General features: G+C 34.3%; 1 non-coding gene across 1 annotated transcript; it reads right to left on the minus strand.

Annotated features, from left to right (window-relative positions):
• Positions 1-5,944: 5,944 nt before the first annotated feature.
• On the minus strand, positions 5,945-6,051 carry LOC121225551 (small nucleolar RNA R71). Its single transcript, XR_005923418.1, has one exon. It is a non-coding gene; the product is annotated as a small nucleolar RNA R71 (small nucleolar RNA).
• Positions 6,052-22,296: the final 16,245 nt, after the last annotated feature.

Consider the following 22,296-nt stretch of genomic DNA (forward strand, 5'->3'; position numbering starts at 1 on the left):
TATCCTAATCATTTGTAATTTCTTAAAGATTTTATTCAGCGTCCAATTACAAATAGTAAGATTATATTTTTTATATTTTTATTTTAATTAATATCATTATTAAGTTGTCAATATTATTATTTTTTAAATTTTTTTATGTTTATATAATCAGAACGAAGATCGGATTATCGAAACATATATACACAATTTAGTTGCATTGGAAATAGTGGTTTCAGGACCACAATTCCAGCAAGTGAGTCAAATATTATTTATTTAATATTTACAAGTATTCATTAGTGTCATCTAAAATTTTGGTTGAGAAATTTTATCGTTTAGTTAATTAACTAAGTAAAAATGATTAAATTGTAAATACTAAAGAAATTAGTTTCTATTAATTAAAGGTGCTAAATAGCTTTAGAAATTTGACTTGAGGGCTTTAGGTGGTAAATTTACCTATTTCTTTATTAGTGGACGATTTTGGTGTTGTTTTATAAGAAAATATGTTTAATTTTTAAAGGGTAAAATAGTAAATAAATGAAATTAAAATAAAATACATGATGGAATAACAATCATTTCTTTTATTTCACTTACTCAAAAATTGATTCACCATTGTTGAGAAGCAAGAAGCTTCAGCCAAGGTTGTTTTCATTGTATGATCAAGAATCTCAACGATCGAAGGACGTATTAGGAAAAAGAAAAAATAATGATTAGTCCCTGATAGTTGAATCACTTCGACATGTCAGTTCATGTTATTTTTATAGTTATCATTTTGTTATAAATTGTTGTTATTTATAGTTATATAAATTTCTGAAATTTGAGTTGGATTATGTGGAAAAGAAGTAAATTCTGAAATAATTTCGATAGACTAAGTAAAAGTCTCATATATGAGATTTCTGTTTGATTCTCAACCCGGTCGAGCTCCAGCACTTGTTGTGGACTCTGATATACATGTGACATAGGTTTAGCCTGGACCAGTAAGCTATTGTCGTTTTAAATGTTTAGCCTAGACTAGTAACATTACATGTATATATAGCCCGTCAGGCTATTTTTCTATGTTGTCAATGGTTTAGCCCGGACGGGTAACCTAACACTTATATTTCTATACTCGACTAGCTCGAATGAGCATTAAATGTTTCCCCTACTCGTGTATTAAGTTCTTTTACAAAGTTTCATCGGAAACATATAAAAGGATGTACAGTGTGAGATTTTCTCATAAAATTGGACAAAATACGAACTCTGAATATCTGTTTATTATTTATTAACTCAGAATTGTTGAATTATGTTGTGATAAGGTTAATACTTCAAGTGGTTATTTATAATTAACTATTAAATAATTAAGATAAGTTATTGAATTGAATTGTATGAGCTTACTAAGTATTGTATATATTTACTTCTATTATTATGTTTTGTAGATTTTGGATAACTGAAATGTATCGATTGGATCAACGGAGCTCATATCTACTATTATCTTATATCAGAAGATTTTGAAGTCTTGAATTGTGGTTACTTGTGGCATGTATATAGGATATTTATTTTGCAAATGTTGAACATGTTTTCATACTTTAGTTGTAAGTGCACTTATATGCAATTTTGATGCATGTATTTCATATTTGGCACTTTGGTAAGGTGTTGATATAAGTCATGTTTGAATGGTATTTTGGATGCTTATGTGGTAACAAGTTTTGGTGTGCTTAATGTTAGTTAAGATTCTAGAATGGATGAATTGAATGGTTGATAAATTTTGATTATATATGGTGTCAATGAGGGCACATTGATTAGTCACCTAGGTTGGATGATTTGGTATGATTTAGGCATGTTTTAATGTGTCTTGAATAGGTAAAAATGATTGGAAATGGTTTGGCTTGGTACCTAAGAAATAAATGATGTTTTTCCTTATTTTGGAAGCCATTTTAGGTGCACATGGCCTGGGATACGAGCTGTCACACAGCCATATGCCACACTTGGCTACACTACACATCCACGTGGCCTATTAAATTTTTGGGGTAGGTTTGTCCCACATGATCACATGTTGCTACACGGCCTGGAAACACTGCCATGTGACCCTATTTCAAATAGCACACAATTTGACATACAACCTGCAACACAACCGTGTGACCCTGAATTGAATTGCACACAGTCTGGCACACGGTCTAGCGACACAACCATGTGACTCTATTTTCAAACTATACACGATTTGGCCATATGACTATGTTCCAAAGCCACATGACCATGTGACTACTATTTTTAATTTTTTGACATTTTTTGTTTTGTTTCAAATTAGTCCTTAATTATTTCTAGATTGATTTTTAGGTTTAGTAAGCTCGATAAAAGACCTGTAATTGTATATACATATGCTATGAATGATGATTGGTTTTGAATATTTAATATTTAAATTAATAATTGGATGGTTTTATGTTGTTGTTTGATTTGTTATGTATTGTAATACTTCGTAACCCTAATTCGTTGAAGTAGATGGGTCAAAGGTGTTATAGAGATTCTTACATGTTTCCTAAGAATTCAAAAATGTATCTCGTCCAAATTTTTAACAAATCGTAATATCTAGCACGTCAAAGTGACATTGATAGCTTTTGCAACGGTTTAGATGCATGAATTTGATCGAGTGATGCGCCATTTTAGGTTTTTGCAAGCTATTCTACCCTTACCTCATAACCTCAACAAACTTCACAAGATTGACTTGCGAGGGAGAATCGATGAAGATTGACCTAAATTCCGTACCAAATCTATCTACTTGTAGAAACATAGACACAATTTTATACCTATGCGCAAACCAATTGTCAAACTGGATTTGGCGACGTCTTCGAATTAAATGGCATGGTTTAAACTTCATGGTATGTCATATCCATTATTAGATGAGGAAAAGAGTAGACAAATTCGTCGTAGAAGGCCAACACGATACCATATGAGGTCGTGATCAAGAGTATATGCATTGAATCCATCATCATCAGCTGCAACCCCAAATTCTATATCAATAGATGTACCTCCCGATTAGTATGATTCATATTTTTCTAGTGCAATTACAAACCACGTGTTTTTCACACGAGTTCCAAATTATGCATTATACCATGCATCAACACTTTCTCCAGGATTTTTTTGCACCCTCTCTATCCGCAGAAACAAATTACACGCTACTGCCATCAACAACACCAATGTATTTGTCATCGCCTACAATTCCAACATTCTATGCACAACCAAGTTATTGGACACCATAATTTCTCCTCCCTTAGTGTTGCAAACATCGCCAGAATCACTGTTATTTAAAGGTGAGTCATATTTGCAACCACCTACTAATACAATCGATAATATACGATGGCAACCTAATATGCAAATGCAGTCAAACACCGAAGATGAAGATGAAGATAACATTAGAGATGAAGATGAAGATTGTAACGACTCGGAAGTCAGTGGTGTCGAAAAGTGTAGTTTCAGAACCCCGATTCCGTAAACTAGACTCATAAATATTTTTATTAAATAATTACAGAGTTATACTAGAAGTAAATTAAATTTAGGTTAGGAAATTTCGTTGAATTAATGCTTAATTTAAATACATGGACTAAATCACATAAGTGATAAAAGTGAAATTCGCTTAAGAAATTATAATTAGAATTCCAGGTAATGGATTTATATAGTAATTTTTCCATTAAGACATTAGTGGTTGGTTTCTTATTATGTTTGTAATAAAAAATTAGTTTAATTAACTATTAGATAAAGGTTAACAAAAATAAGAATGTAATAAAATAAAAACAAAATAAGTGAGTGGGATGAAAGAGAATTAAAATCTCTTTACTCTTCTAAACTCACGAAAGCTAGAGGAAGAAGAAGAGAAGTTCGGCCATCAAAGGTGATAAACCATAATATATACATATTTTTACCCTATCCTTGGCATATTTATGGCTGATTTTTCCTTGTTTCATTGAATTTGATGTTCCTAATACTTTAATTTCATGTTTTATACTCAAGAGAGCTTAAGATAACAAAAAGAGCGAGAAACAGGCCAAAAATAGACAAATTGGGCCTAAATCAGTGTTTCACACGGCCTAGGCACTTCCACACGGGTGATTCACAGGCCCGTGTGTGACACACGGGTAGACCACATGCCCGTGTGTCATGGCCGTGTCGACACTAAACCAAGTCAGAATTACACACGGCCTGAGCACCTTTATACGGGCGTGGCACAAGGCCGTGTCCCTGTCGAGCCCAAGTCTAATTCTACTCAGAAAAGGCTAATTTTGAGGGTTTGGAAGCATTCCAAAGTCTACATAAACACCCTAGAAGAGGATTAAATAGGATACGGAGAGTAGAACGCAGAAAACAGTCAAGGTCAGCCATCAGAATCATCCCGGAAGCAGGATCTCCTTCAAGACTGAAGATCGTCGTTCAATTTCTACCGAAGTTTTTGAGTTTCTTTATGTTTCGTTGTTTTCCCAATATTGAGATGTTTCCCTCTATTGTTATGAACTAAACTCCCTAAATACCTAAGGGAGATGAAACCTAAGACGAATCTTATTATTATTTGAATTATATGATAAATATTTGTTCTTATTCTTAATTGTGAATTTAACCCTTGCTTTAATATTCCAGGATATTAATTCAGGTTTTTGATGTGCTTATTCAGAAGAGGAAAATTCCTTATTTAAGGGTAGGTCGCCCATAATTAAGCGAAGTTGCATGCAATCCTAGAGATAAGACTACATAAATCTTCCGGATTAGAGTCAAATCTAATAAGGGGATCCATAGATCGAGTTAATGCGACAATAGGGGTCAAATCTAATAAGGGGATCCATAGATCGAGTTAATGCGACGATAGGGGTTTTAATTAGAAAGAGATTTCGATTAATCAACCTAGAGTCAGTTATTTTTAGTCTTAAGAGATATATTAACATAAATCAGGGATTTCTACGGATTAAGTCAAGTGAATAAATCGTCTAATTTAGAAGTGATAAGTGAAGTCTAGGTGGATTCTTCCTTAGGTATTGTCTTTTCCATCGGTTTTCTTAAAGTATTTTCCAAATTTTATCTCTGTCTTAATCTTAGTTAATTAGATAGTTAATTTTAGTTTTTAAAACATCCGTTCGATTCTCAGGCTAGATAATAAAAAGATAGTAATTACTAGTACTTTTAGTCCTCGTGGATACGATATTTCTGGTCTCACCTCAACTATACTACTGTTCGATAGGTGCGCTTGCCTTAGTCGAATTTTTAGTTAGTTTTATGACCATCAAGTTTTTGGCGCTGTTGCTGGGGACTAAGATATTAGGAACGCTTAATTTTTATTATTTTAGCCATTCTTTATTTTCATTACAATTTAATTTTGTTTTTATTTACTAAATTTTCTTTTCTCTACTTCTGGCAGGTTTTTATAGTTTGTGACTAGAAGAAACCCGTCAGGACCTCTACTTTTTGATAGCGAAATCGAAAGCACTGCTCGCAGAAACCGAAGAGAAATAAGGCGAAGCCTACAATACATAGAGAAAGATCGAGAGGCTGATATCCATACCACAACTGAGGAGATGGCTGATAATCAGAATAATCTGTTACCTCCTGTGGTTGCTACAAATCCAGTAAATCAAGATCCTGCTTCTCGTACTATGTATGATTATGCTAAACCTACTTTAATAGGAACTGAATCGAGTATAGTTAGACCTGCTGTTGCTACAAATAATTTTTAAATAAAACCTAACATGATTCAAATGATACAACAGTTTGCTCAGTTTGATGGTTTGCAGGACGAGGATACAAACACTTATTTAGCAAATTTTCTGGAATTCTATGACACTTTTAAGATCAATGACGTTTCTGATGATGTTATTCACCTTCGGTTGTTTCCATTCTCATTGAGGAATAGGGCTAAACAGTAGTTGAACTCGTTACCGCGAGGGTCAATCACCACTTGGGAACAAATGACAGAAAAATTCTTACTTAAATATTTTCGTCGGCTAAAACGACTAAATTAAGGAATGATATCTGTTTTTTTTAGCAGATGGATCTAGAAACTCTTTATGATGCATGGGAGAGATACAATGACTTATTGAGAAGGTGCCCTCACCATGGGTTACCTCTATGGCTGTAGGTTCAGACTTTTTATAACAGTGTGAACCCCTCAACAAGGCAACTGATTGACGGAGCCACTGGTGGAACTTTAAACAACAAAACACCTGAAGAGGCTTATGAATTTATTGAAGAGATGTCACTGAATAATTATATGAGAACAAAGCCAAAAAAAACAGCTGGTGTTTACAACCTCGACGCGGTCACTATGCTCTCTAACCAGGTAGAACTTTTAAATAAAAAGATTGATGGTTTGTATGGTTCTACTCAGGTACATACAGTGATGATGTGTGATTCAAATGGAGGAGGAGTGCACAATACAGATTATCCATTCTTCAACCCTAGCATCGATGAGGAACAAGTCCACTATATGGGTACTAATTTTAGACCTTAAAATAACCCATATAGTAAAATTTATAATGCAGGTTGGAGGAACCATCCCAATTTCTCGTGGGGTGGTTAGGGAAATCAAATGCCACAACATCCTCTAGGTTTTCAACAACCACCTTACCAACAAGAGAAGAAACAGAACCTTGGAGAGATGCTTACAAAATTCATCTCGGTGTCGGAAACTTATTTCCAGAATACCAAAATAGTGCTTAAGAATCAGCAAGCATCAATTCAAGGGCTCGAAACTCAAATAGAACAGCTTGCTAAGTTGATCTCTGAATGACCACAAGGTGGCGTACCAAGCAACACTGAAACTAACCCAAGGGAACAACTTCATGCCATTACTGTGCACAATGATGAAGGGTTAGTTGAAGATAAACCGAGCCCGAGGTAAGAAAATGTGGTGGATAATGGTAAGATTGATGTAAGTAAAAAGTATAAACCTCGTGTGCCATACTCCAATGCGACAAGGAAAGACCACACGGATAAACAATTCGGTAAATTCCTTAAACTATTAAAAAATTACATATTAACTTATCGTTTATTGAAGCTCTTTCGCAGATGCCAAATGACATTAAATTCTTAAAGGAACTCTTGGCTAATAAACGGAAGTTAGATGATGCGTCGCATGTGGAATTAAACGCTGTTTGCTCAGCCATTCTACAGAATAAGATACCCAACAAGTTGAAATATTCAGGGAGTTTTACGATTCCTTGCTTAATTGGTAGTTTGAATATTAATAATGCTTTGGCAGATTTAGGGGCGAGCATTAATGTCATGCCCTATAAAATGTCTAAACAACTAGGTCTTGGGAAACCCAAACAAACTAGGATGAACATTCAATTGGCAGATAAAATAATTAGATTTTCTAGGGGTATTATTGAAGACGTGCTGGTCAAAATTGATAAATTTATATTCCTAGTTGACTTTGTTGTTCTAGACATGGACGAGGATAGTGACGTACCTTTAATTTTAGGAAAGCCCTTTTTAGCAACTGCTAGAACTATCATAGATGTTGGCACAGGTGAATTGATACTTCGTGTGGGTGATGACACGATTAAACTTCAAGCTCGTGATTCTGTTAAAATATCTAGTAATTGAGATGATTGTTTAAGTTCTATTAATTTAAGTAATGTTGCAACTCGAACTTCTTTTCAGGAAACCCCTAGGAAGAACGTGATGGAGCCACATTCTAATCCATGCAACAAAAATAGAGCGACTTATAAAGAACGAAGGCTTCAGCTCGATGAATTAGACGAATGGCGAACACATGTCAAGGAGAAACCAAAAGCACATGATAAATCAAAACGGCACCACGATAGGCGTATGAATGAAACAATGCAATTTAAGGTCGGGGAAAAAGTATTGTTAGATGAAAAGGACCTTAGAATTGCTACTTTAGAACACAATACAAATAAGACGATTCCCTTCATGGTACTGAATATTTTCTCACATGGTACAGTCGAGGTAACACATATTGACTTCGGAACTTTCAAGGTAAATAATACTCGACTCGGACCTTATCTTGATAAAATTGATAACAGAGATGAGGAGTTTCAAGTCCTCAACCCAACGTGACAACACGAAATTGAGGAAAGTCGAGCTTAGACTCTAAATAAGCACTTCGAGAGGCAACCCGAGCACTAACACCCTAACTAGTTTATTTTAGCTATTTTTCGTATTTTTTATGCAGGAACAGTGACCCACACGGCCTGGACACATGGACGTATCCTTAGCCGTGTGGAAATAGGGCTAAAAAATCCCCAAGTATTGAGCCACACGGCCTGCAATAGATCTACACGGACGTGTTCTAGACCGTGTAAAAACTGGAGCTAAATTTTTAATTTTCAGACAAGTCAGAGAGTTACACGGGCAAGGCACACGGCTGTGTGTTCGATCACATGGGCGTGTGGGATACCACATGGGCGTGGGAGAAGCGAACAACGAAGGACACGACCGTGCGGTACTGCCGTGTGACGATTGGGCATTCAATTTTCGTAATTAATAAGGGCTAAACTTAAGCCACACGACTGTGCCCCTATTTTAACCCCTAAACCCTAATTTTTTCTCTCTTGTATTTTTCATCCTACCTTTCTCCTAGCCGCAGCAACCCTTTAATCCCCCTAATCCAGCGACCTTTCACTCCCCGTCTGGCCACCATCATCCCTTTTCACCTTCCCTTTCCTTTCATTTTCTTTCATCCCCATCTCTTTCCCCCTCTCTTTTCACTTCTTTCCTTCCTCTCCTCTCCTTCTCCCTTCACCCGTCCGAACCCAAGATCTACCCCCACGCCTCCACCACTACCCCGTGATGCTGACGCATCTGATGATGAGAACCTCTGAGTCTATTTATTTTATTTCTTTTTATTTTTATTTTTATTTTTCTTTTATTTAATTTTCTTAAGACTTATGTTTTATATTTTGAACTATGTTTATCTTAATGGTTATTATCGAGTGATCCCTTAATTCTCTTCCACAATTGTGTTTATTTTCTTATTAGTAACTCAGAATCATACCTTTCATTAGCCTTATCCACAACTCTGGCTTTTACTATTCCAATGATTTCATCCAAAACTTCAGGGTAGTTTCGCTTCTCTCCCTCTCTTCTGATATTATGCTTATATTATTATCTAACTTTGTACATTGAGGACAATGTACATCTTAAGTGTGGGGAGGTTATTTATGATTATCAGAAAATCCTTAAATTTTTATCTTTTTCTCAAATAAATCTCTCATATTACTATTAGAATAAATTTAATTGATTTATGATTTTTATTTATATGTTTTGAATTAAATTGTAATAACCCAAAATTCATAGGCACCGGAAAAGTGAGTTATAGGGCATTCGTCTTAGTGAAATAAGTTTGAAAATAATTATTAGAAATATTTATGAGTTTAGTGGTGTGTCTAATTAGGTTTTAATTAGGTGAAATTAGGTTAATTTAGAGTAATTAGTAAAAAGGACTAAATTGAATAAGGGGTAAAATTTTAATTATAAAGTAATAGAAAGTAGAACGGCAAAAATGGAAATTAAGCCATTTGCAAAAGATGAGGCGGCATATGTGTTAAAAAAATCTAAGATTTTATTATTATTAATTATTAGTATGGTTTTATATTAAATTATTATTATTATGGTTTCATATTAAGTTATAATTATTTAATTGGTATTATTATTAAATAAATTAAATAGTAGACAATTGTATGTGTAATAATATTTATTTGTACAAATGTAATATATTTAATTGATATTAAAATAGATATTTATTATTATTTTTATATTAAGTTAAAGATATTTATTAATTAAATAATTAATTTATGAGATTTTTGTTTGACAAACAAATTGAATAATGACAATTGTAATAAAAATATTGGTACATTTGTAAGAAATAGATATGTACACTTGTAATAAAATAATTAATTTGCTTAATATTAAGGTAAAAGATATTTGTTAATTGAATAATTAAATTATTAGATTTTTGTGTGAAAAATAAAATAAATGGTGACAAATGTATGGTATTGATGGTGTACACTTATGTGTATATGATTAAATACTTAATAGATATTTAAAATAAATATATTATAACATATGTTAATTAAATAAACAAAGCAAATAAAAGAATGAAATAAAAAGAAACAAAGAAAAGAAAGAAACAGAGAAATTCGAAACAGAGCAGGAAGAAAATGGGAAAGAAAAGAAAAAAGAAAAACTAAGAGTTTAAGGTTTAAAGCTTTGATTGGTAAGTCATTTAAGTCCTTTCTATTTAATTTTGATGTTTTAGAAGCTTTAAAACAAGATTTTGATGAAATTAAGTTGATAGTTCAAGAGTTCACATGTTTCCAAATAGGGTTCATGTTGGACAAATTATGGAATTAGGGATTTAATTGAATGAATTCTAAGTTAGAATCGATTAAGGGATTAAATTGAAAACTAGGCTATAAGTTTTATGTTGTAGGGACTAAACTAAAGAAATTTCAAAATTAGGAAAATATGCTGGAAATTTTATAGTTAAATATGAGTTTAGACAAATTTTGAATAGAAAAAGAGAGTGAATTGGATTAAGATGTATAGTATTGCATTTATTTTTGTTTTACATGTAAATGTACCGTAATGACCGGTAATACTCCGTAATCCTGTTCTGACGATGGGACGGGATTAGGGGCATTACATTTAGTGGTATCAAAGCTAACCGGGTTTAGCCGATTCTAGGATTAAGTCGTGTATTGAAAGGAGTCAAGAGGTACATGCCATTTTTATGTTAAATTTGAGTGGGATTGGATGTTGATATATATATACTGATAAATTAACTCTGTTTTATAGTGAGTAAAAGATGTCTGACGAAAGTATCGATGAAACTAATCAAGAAATGTACAGTAGAGATAAATCACTTGATATAAATGAATTTGAATCCACAACCCCAAGTGTAAACCCCGTAAGTAATCAACCACCGAATACTAGAAGGGATAATACAGAAATATTTAGAATGATTGCCGAAGCTCTTCAAAGAGCGGTAGGAAGTATGCCTGCTACTACTTCTACCCTGCTACCCGACAAGCCCCTATTAAGGAACTAAAAAAGTATGGAGCTACAGAATTTTTGGGATTAAAGGGAACTGATTCAACAACAGCTGAAAATTGGTTAGAGACTACCGAGAGAATTTTGAAGCAATTAGAATGCACACCACAGGAAAGTTTAGTATGTGTTGTTTCTCTGTTACAAGAAGAGGCTTACATATGGTGGGAATCAGTGATTCAGAATTTACCAGAAGAACAGGTAAACTGGGAATTCTTTCAACGGGAATTTCAAAAAAAGTATTTGGGAGAGACATATATGGAAGATCAGAAACAAGAGTTTTTAATGTTGAAGTAGAAGGACATGTCTGTAGTGGATTATGAACGAGAATTCTTGAGACTGAGCAAATATGCAACTGAATTTTTACCGACTGAAGTTGACAGATGCAAGCGATTTCTAAGAGGACTGTGAGATGAATTCCAATTGCAATTGATGCCTCTATGGATTACAGAGTTTGTAAACTTAATAGAAAGAGCTAAAATGATTGAGCAAGTACTAGGGAAAAGTAAAAAGTCAGAAACTGCCTGTTCAATTAGAAAACGTCCTGGAACTGCTAGTTCAAGTTTGCAAGTCAAACGATCGAGAGAATCTCGGGATAGTGGAAGATTCAGTTCAAGATCAGAAAGAGGAGATCGAAATCGAAAGAGACAGACTTCTGTATCTACTGGAAGTATCAGAAGCCCAGCTCAGAACATTGAAATTCCAGAATGTGAATATTGTGGAAACAAATATAGGGAAGAATGTAGAAAGTTAACTGGGGGTTGTTTCCGATGTGGTTCCACTGATCATTTTGTAAAGGACTATCCGAAGATTGGTAAGGCAACACCAACGAAATCACAAAGATCTGAATCTGCTTCTAGAGGTCGAGGGTCAGGCCAAAGTGGCCCAGTTGCTAGATGAGGTATTAGAAGAACTAGTGAAAATGCTACACAGCAATCTGAAGTAAAAAATTCAGCCCGAGCATATGTTGTAAGAACTCGAGATGAGGGAGATGCCCATAATGTGGTGACATGTATATTCTTATTACATTCAGAACCCGTTTATGTTTTAATAGATCCGGGACCGTCACATTCCTATGTCAATACAAAACTGGTTGAGACGAAAAACTTAAAACCTGAATTGTCTAAAGTAACAATAGAAGTGTCTAGTCCATTGGGGAAAACTATGTTAGTGAATCAGATATGTTGAAGATTTCCGTTAATGATTCAGGATAAAATCTTTTTTATTGATCTGTTGATCATGCCATTTGGCGATTTTGAGATTATACTGGGTATGGATTGGCTATCAGAACATGGATTAATTTTAGACTGTAATAAAAAGAAATTCATTATTCAGAATGAAGGTGGTGATCAGATTAAAGTAAATGGTATTCAGACCAGTGGGGCAGTTCGTGTTATTTCAGCAATTAAAACAAGTAAGCTTCTTAATCAAGGAGTGCTGTTTTCTTAGCATATGCTATTAATTCCGATTCAGTTGAGAGTCAGTGCAGTAAAATTCGAACTGTATGTGAATTTCCTGATGTGTTTCCTGAAAAATTGCCTGGATTACCCCCTGATCTAAAGGTAGAGTTTGTGATTGAAATATACTCGGGTACAAATCCAGTGTCAATATCTCCATATAGAATGTCACCTACTGAGTTGAAGAAGTTGAAGGTACAACTGCAAGACTTATTGGATCGAGGTTTTATACGACCTAGTACATCACCGTGGAGAGCTCCAGTGTTATTTGTTAAAAAGAAAGATGGTTTGATGCTGTTGTGTATTGATTATCAACAGTTGAATAAGGTGGCTATCAAGAACAAATACCCGTTACCTCATATTGATGATTTATTTGATCAACTAAAGGGAGCTTCTGTGTTTTCAAAAATTGATTTGAGGTCGGGATATTATCAGTTAAAAGTAAAGGAAAGTGATGTACCGAAGACAGCATTTCTTACACGGTATAGGCACTATGAATTCTTGGTGATGCCATTTGGATTAACAAATGCTTTAGCTGCTTTTATGGATCTTATGAATCGAATTTTTCAACCGTACTTGGATCAATTTATAGTAGTTTTTATTGATGATATTTTAGTATACTCAAAGTCTAAAACTGAACATGAGCAACATCTCCGAATTGCTTTGCAAATATTAAGAGAGAAATAATTATATGGGAAATTGAGTAAGTGTGAGTTTTGGTTAACGGAGGTTGTATTCATTGGTCATGTAGTATCAGCAGATGGGATAAGAGTAGATCCAAAGAAGATTGAAGCCATACTTTAGTGGAAAGTTCCCAGAAATGTCTCAGAGGTACGTAGTTTCCTTGGGTTGGCTGGATATTATCGAAGGTTTGTGAATGGATTTTCAAAAATAGCTTTACCGATGACAAAGTTACTGTAAAAGAATGTACCGTTTGTTTGGAGTAAGCAGTGTTAGAAAAGTTTTGAAATGTTGAAGCAAATGTTGACAGAGGCACTAGTGTTAACTTTGCCAGAATCAGGAAAAGATTTTGTTGTGTACAGTGATGCTTCCTTAAATGGTCTCGGGTGTGTATTGATACAAAATGGAAAGGTAATTGCTTATGCTTTACGGCAATTGAAACCGCATAAATGTAATTATCCGACAAATAATTTACAATTAGCAGCTGTGATATTTGCCTTGAAGATTTAGAGACTTATTTATACGGTGAAAAGTGCTACATTTATTGTAACACCCCTCGCCCCTATCTGATGCCGGGACAGGGTTCGAGGTGATACTAGATTAAACTCAACCAACTATATAAAATCGGGCCGTAAAATTTTAATCAATTTAAAACTTTTCATTTCACATACATTTTGTCCCTTAAACGGGGTCACGAGGCCCAAAACATGCATTAGAGACGGTTCGAGACTAAACCAAGAACTTAAGAAAAACTTGGAAAAATTTCATGCTTTAAGGCTTCACACGCCCGTATAGGTATAGAACACACGCCCGTGTGCTAGGGACACGCCCGTGTGCTAGGGACGCTTGTGTCCCGAACCCATGTCCAAAAAACTTGGACATTCTGCCAATTTGGTAATGAACAAATTGGAGCCGCACGGCTAAGGCACACGCCCATGTCCTATGGCCGTATCCTTCATACGGCTAAGACACATGGCCGTGTCTCTTGCCCGTGTGCTTACTACCATGCATACTGAATTGAAAAGCTTAGGTGCAGGGGACACACGGCGGGACAACATGCCTATAGGGACGGATCGTGTGTCACCCACGGCCTAGATACATGCCCATATGGATAAATACAAGGCTATTTTCCAAGCTATTTTGTCCCCCTCACAACATATGCACGCATACTTATACAATAGCATACAACATGGCAAAATTAGATACTTAAAAATTCCTAACATGTCATGACCATGGCAATTTCACATGCAATAGATATCATATATTTTACTCACATCTTTACCACATTCATGCCATAATCATTATAAACTCATCACGTAAGTCCATAACATATGCATGCATATTTAAAACGGGTTTACAACCCCATAACCAAAATAAGCCAATACATTTGGCTAAAATAATATCACATACTCGAATATTTAAACTCCTATACATGCTATAGACTCAAAGTACTTGAAATCACTTACACCAATAGCGATAGCTCGACAGTGTGATAGTATCTCTGACGAACTCCAACCCGAGCAAACCTGGCAACCTTAGAGAACATGGGAAAAAAAAGGGGTAAGATTTACGCTTAGTAAGTTCATATTAAAACAATAAGCAACTCATTAACATGTTTTATCCAAGTTCAGAACATATTCTCAAGTCCTGATAAGCTGTCTTCTTGTACAATAGTCAATAAAATATTTATTTCTGGAGCCAAAAAACTCTAAATTAAGTTTCATTAATTTTCTTTGAAACTAGACTCATGTACCTTTCTACCATAAAATTTTCAGAATTTTTGGTTTATCTAAATAGTACAGTTTATTCCTCAAAGTTACCCCTGATTCACTGTCTGATAGTTCTGACCCTTCTGCACTAAAGTTCAATTATCTCATAGCACAGGACTCAAATAATGTTCTTGTCTATTTCTCTTGAAAATATACTCATTAAGATTCTAAATATATAAATTATAACTCATAAATATTTTTTACAAATTGTAATGATTTTCTCAATTCAGAATAGGGGATTTCGAAGTCATTCTGACTCTATCTCACACAACTTCAAATATCTCATTATAGGAAATTATTTTTCCTACATGGTTTCTTTTATAAGAAACTAGACTCAATAAGCTTTAATTCCATATTTTATTAAGCCTCTCACTCATTTTTCACTATTTTTAGTGTATTTTCAAAGTAGGACTATGGCTGCTGTCCAAAACTATTTTAGTGTAAATTAACGATGCTAAGTTTATCACACCTAATTCATTTCCACCACATTGGTAAGGTTACATATTCATACATCATAAGTATAGACCTATAATCACAAGGTCATCACAAAATCATTCTCATAGGCATGAATAACCTATTTACATCTTCACCAAATGTGCATCATAAACTGAAATCATTTCTCATGAGCTTGGCATACATACCTGTGTTACTCAACATGCTCATATTCATTCCCTACTAATCATATAACATGAATTGAATTCACATCTCGTCCAATTTCATGTAAGTACCTGTACCACTCACAATATGGTCATAACCTTTCTCATTTAGCTTAAACCGTAACTTTCACTGTTGAACCATTTGGAAAGCTATCGAATATTCACTAAGCCTCAAACATAGGATATAATGCCGATGCCATGTCCCAGACATGGTCTTACACTAGCTCTTACATATCTGTGCCGATGCGTGTCCCAGACATGTCTTACACTAGCACATCTCACCGCCGATGCATGTCCTAGACATGTCTTACACTGGCTCACATTTCGAGGCCGATGCATGTCCCAGACATGTCTTACACTAGCTCTCGTCTTAATGCCGATGCCATGTCCTAGACATGGTCTTACACTGGCTCTAATAATGTGGCCGATGCATGTCCTAAACATGTCTTACACTAGCACACACACATCGCCCAATGTCATGGCATGAATATCAGTTTATTCCTATGGGTCAACCGGGAGGTTTCTCTACAGCAATTCTCATCATACATAATCATTTCCACAATCAAGCAATTTATGCTATATCAATTCAAATACTGTAATAACGATGTAGTTATATCATTTACATACGACTTACTCGTTTCTATGGGATATCATATTCCATTGAATTTCTAATGTCTTCTACCATCACGTGAATGTTATTAACTTTTGGCATCACTTTCATCATACTTAATATCATCAACATATAATTCAATATAACCAAAGCAAGATAGATTCAAGTATATTAACAATAACATGGATAACATGCTTATTTAGCCATACAAACTTACCTCGAAACCAAATTAGTAAAAGAGGCCTAAACATCAATTTCTCGTTTTTCCTCGTTCTAAGCCTGAATCTCGTTTTTCATCATCTACAACATCACATTATAACACATAAAATAACATCAAAATAATTTTCTCCGGCCTTGGAATAGTGGTTCCAAAACCACTGTTTCGACTAGGCCCAAAATTGGGCTGTGACAATTCTTCCCCTTTTAGGGATTTTCGTCCCTAAAAATCTTACCAGAAGGAGTTGCTTTCAACTTTCACGAGTCACTTTCACCTTTTTCTCATAATTTATAATTCATCTCAGTCTCATACTTAGGATTCTCTACCTTTCCATAATTGCGGACTAAACCTCGGAGCTCAATTCGAAATACTGAAGACTGACATTCTTAGAACTATAAACTCAGAAACATATAACTCAGTCACATCTGTCGAATAATATATCTGTACATACTAAAACAATCATGCGGACTTCTATCATCAATCTATCAAAATTCAACTTGCATCCCTCTTTTTTCTCGGGGATGAGAGATATCCCGATACGAAATTCATAACAATCCTTTCTTATTTTCTTCCCACTATCATCACTGACAGTAATAATCTCGACTACATTTGATATTCGGCTTTACCCTGTAGACAATTCAACATCCTTTGGAAGAATAGACAAGATGCTGCTGTAAACTCTGTACCCAATTCTCTGTATAACCCAGAGTTTCTCAGTGCTCAAATCTTACTCTGAAATAATAGTAACAGAAACCAGAAATCAAATCCTCCTTGCAATTCCAAATTAAAAGTCGAATCATGCTGTACTTGTTTAATTTACCACTTATAACCCCATTTCTATACTCTGGTCATCAACTGTTTAGAAACTTTACTAACATGAATCAAATGATTCCACTTCATAGATGTGGTCTCTTTATTAATCAGGACAACTTTACTTATAACAACATCTCTCGAATGAGAGAAATCCAACTAATATGTTTCTGTATCGTATTTTCAAGAATAAAATTTCTTCATCTCAGACTGTACGTGTACTTACCCGTAATTGCACAACATTATTCCCGAATCAAAGAATAAACTTAATACACATGGCTTAATTTACCTTTGCTGATAATATTCATTTACGCGAAGATTAGAGAAATCCAAATACTAGAAATTCCACACTCCCATAGTCGAACCAGTAGCATAATCATAATAGGCATTGTTATCGCATGTAAAAAATACCTTTAAAGATGAGCCAGACTGATAATTCTCGAAATAAGAATAATAGGAACAATCTTGATAAAGAATTCCAAGACATAACACCATACCAGAAATCCGAGAATATAACCCTGAAAAAAGTAATGAGGAAAATCTGGAAAATCTCTCAAAGAAAACCATAAGGAAACTACCATCTGTACGCTCTAGAATTCCATCATAACAGAGATAATATATTTCCCGCATATATATATAACCATAATCAATAGAAACATCAAAATGGTCTCATCTGAATTTTCACCATCGACTTCATTCCGGCATATCAGAAAAGAATTCCGAAGAGATAAGAAATGTTGGTCATAACTAACCAGATTAACAGAGCTTTTTAATATCACAATTGCTAACATTCTTATACAATAAAATTTTCACTAGGAATGAACAACCATACATATTCCCAAGGATAGAGGAAAATACAGAATACTCAAAAGAGAGAGATAGCTAAAGTTTTACTTAATTGAATTCGTCATACTCAGACATTTTTGCAAATCCGATATCATTCCTCTGATTAATTCTGTCATCACTAATCCCATAATACTCCATTATTGCACTCTTTAGTTTCACATTTGCAAGCTTATAAACATATCTCTCTTGAATTTCCTCATATAACTCTATTCTGGTAAGGGGGTGAAAATTGTAAAGCCTTTAAACTTTCGATTCTCACACATATACACATTTAACAACAACATAGTATCATGCACATCGATTCAAACATTTCAAATTTCCAATTTGTTATGAACAAACTTTCACATATCTTAGTAACACATGCAACTTTATTTCATATGAATACTAGCCAAACATTAGTGAACTTATCACAATATAAATTTTCATTTCTTTTACTCAAATTACCATTAATGTCTAATCAAGTTCCAACACTTAGCCTTAATTTACTTACCAACATTTACCAAATTAGAGAACGTCTTACGATTTTGAGTACATCATTCAATTGATGCATAGTCCAACTATGGTCTTATCCGTCAATTTATAATCGAACGATCGTACTTAATTCCAGCGTTCTACTCAATTTGATCTTTCGTTTCAGCTTTCATGCTATTATAACATTTATGACATCTTTAATTCAAAGATTTAAGACATCTTTAATTCAGAGATTTAAACATAAATGTCAATCACATGTACATACTGATTACACATCATTAAACAGAAGTACTTATACACATATTCTGTCATTTCGAGTAAATTTTTCTTTTCATAATCACTTGGCCAAAAGAGTTGGGCACATAACATCATATGAATACTAACATGCATGGAAAAGCTTATCACGGCTTATCTTTCATCTTATTTCATGTTTCCATATTCTTTAACTTATGATTATCACATATTGAGTACTAATTCATGTAAAAAAAACATGAATCTATTTTCATACCTTTCCAAATTTCAACATATCACAAGCACGTTTCAGTCATCTTAATATTACTTCTATCATTAACTAGATTTGCTCGGTTGGAAGTCTTTCTTGTCTTAGCAAATAGTTTCGTTAGAGCCAGGAGGTATCACACTATCACGAGTAGTACTATGGCATGTATAGCTAGACGCTCTTACGCTATATTAATCAGAGAACTGACTAAACCATACTCTAATACCACTAAATGTAACACCCCTCGCCCATATTCGACGTCGCGACAGGGTTCGAGGTGATACCGGACTTAAACTCAACCAACTATATAAAACTAGGCCGTAAAATTTTGATCAATTTAAAACTTTTCATTTCACATACATTTTGTCCCTTAAACGGGGTCACGAGGCCCAAAACATGCATTAGAGACGGTTCGAGACTAAACCAAGAACTTAAAAAAAACTTTGAAAAATTTCATACTTTAAGGCTCCATACGTCCGTGTGGGTATAGAGCATACGCCCGTGTGCTAGGGATACGCCTGTGTCCCAAACTCGTGTCTAAAAACTTAGACATTCTGCCAATTTGGTTATGAACAAATTGAAGCTGCACGGCCAAGGCACACACCCATGGCCGTGTCTCTTACCCGTGTGCTTACTACCATGCATACTGACTTGAAAAACTTAGGTGCAGGGAACACACGACTGGACAACACACCCATAGGGGCGGATAGTGTGTCACACACGGCCTAGACACACGCCCGTGTGTCTACCCGTATGGACAAATACAAGGCTATTTTCTAAGCCATTTTGTCCCCCTCACAACACATGCACGCATACTTATACAATAGTATACAACATGGAAAAATTAAGCACTTAAACATTCCTAACATGTCATGACCATGGCAATTTCACATACAATAGATATCATAGATTTTACTCACATCTTTACCACATTCATGTCATAATCATTATAAACTCATCACGTAAGTCCATAGCACATGCATGCATCTTTAAAATGGGTTTACAACCCCAAAATCAAAATAAGCCAATACATTTGGCTAAAATAATATCACATACTCGAATATTTCAACTCCTATACATGCTATAGACCCAAAGTACTTGAAATCACTTACACCAATAGTGATAGCTTGACAGTGTGATAATATCTCCGACGAACTCCAACTCGAGCAAACCTGGCAACCTTAGAGAACATGGGAAAGGAAAGGGGTAAGTTTTACGCTTAGTAAGTTCATATGAAAATAATAAGAAACTCATTAACATGTTTTATCCAAGTTCCCAACATATTCTCAAGCCCTGATAAGCTATCTTCTTGTACAACAGTCAATAAAATATTTATATCTGGAGCTACGAAACTCTAAATTAAGTTACATTAATTTTCCTTCAAACTAGACTCATGTACCTTTCTACCATAAAATTTCTAGAATTTTTTGTTTATCCAAATAGTAAAGTTTATTCCTCAAAGTTACCCCTAGTTCACTATCTAAAAGATCCTACCCTTCTACACTAATTTTCAATTATCTCATAGAACAGAACTCGAATAATGTTCTTGTCTATTTCTATTAAAAATAGACTCATTAAGGATTCTAAACATATAAATTATAACTTATAACTATTTTTTTAAAATTTATGATGATTTTCTCAAATCAGAATAGGGGATTTCGAAGTCATTCTGACTCTATCTCACACAACTTTTAACATCTAATTATAGGAAATTCTTTTACTTACATGGTTTCTTTTATAAGAAACTAGACTCAATAATATTTAATTCTATATTTTATTCAGCCTCTAACTCATTTTCCACTATTTTTAGTGTATTTTCAAAGTTGGACTATGGCTGCTGTCCAAAACTATTTTAGTGTAAATTAACGATGCTAAGTTTATCACACCATATTAATTCATTTCCACCACATTGGTAAGGCTACCTATTCTTACATCATAAGTATAGACCTATAATCACAAGGTCATCACAAAATCATTCTCATAGGCATGAATTACCTATTTACATCTTCATCAAATGTGCATCATACACTGAAATCATTTCTCATGAGCTTGGCATACATACCTATGTTACTCAACATGCTCATATTCATTCCTTACTAATCATATAACATGAATTGAATTCACATCTCATCAATTTCATGTAAGTACCTGTACCACTCACAATATGGTCATAACTTTTCTTATTTAGCTTAAACCGTAACTCTCACCGTTGAACTATTCGAAAAGCTATCAGATATTCACTAAGCCTCAAAAATAGGGTATAATGCCGAGCAATGTCCTATACTCAATATCATCAACATATAATTCAATATAACCGAAGCAAGATAGATTCAAGTATATTAACAATAACATGGATAACATGCTTATTTAGTCATACAAACTTACCTCGACACCAAATTCGCAAAAAATGCCTAAACATCAATTTCTCGTTTTTCCTCGTTCTAAGCCCGAATCTCATTTTTCATCATCTATAACATCACATTATAACACATAAAATAACATCAAAATAATTTTCTCCGGCCTCAGAATAGTGGTTCTGAAACCATTGTTCTGACTAGGCCTAAAATCGGGCTGTTACAGTTTATACTGATCATAAAAGTTTGAAGTATTTACTTTCTCAAAAATAATTGAATTCAAGACAATATTGGTGGATAGAAATTTTAAAAGATTATGATTGTGTTATTGACTATCATCCAGGTAAAGCGAATGTTGTAGCTGATGCACTGAGTAGAAAGGCTGCAGTTGAATTAAGAGCAATGTTTGCACGTCTCAGCATTACCGATGATGGAGGTTTTTTGGCCGAATTGAGAATAAAGTCGATAATGTGTAATCAGATCAGGTCAACACAACTGACAGATGACAAATTAATGAAGAAAAGAGAGATAGTACAGAACGGTACAGCAGGGAATTTTAGTATTGATGAAAATGATTGTTTGAGGTTTCAGAATTGGTTCTGTATTCCAACTACTTCTTAAATAAATGAGTTGATTTTTCGAGAAGCTCATAATAGTCAGTTTGCATTACATCCTGGACGAACAAAAATGTACCGTGATTTACTGGAACTGTGTTGGTGGCCGGGTATGAAGAAAGATATAGTGCAATATGTGGCTAAATGTTTAACATGTCAGCGAGTTAAAGCTGAACATCAGGATCCGACCAAATTACTTCAGCCTATTAATATTCCTGAATGGAAATGAGACTGCATCATAATGGACTTTGTAACCGAGTTACCGTTATCAGTGAGCAAGAAAAATGAAATTTGGGTAATTGTTGATT

Source organism: Gossypium hirsutum, chromosome A03 (genome assembly GCF_007990345.1).
Source record: "Gossypium hirsutum isolate 1008001.06 chromosome A03, Gossypium_hirsutum_v2.1, whole genome shotgun sequence".
NCBI lineage: Eukaryota > Viridiplantae > Streptophyta > Magnoliopsida > Malvales > Malvaceae > Gossypium > Gossypium hirsutum.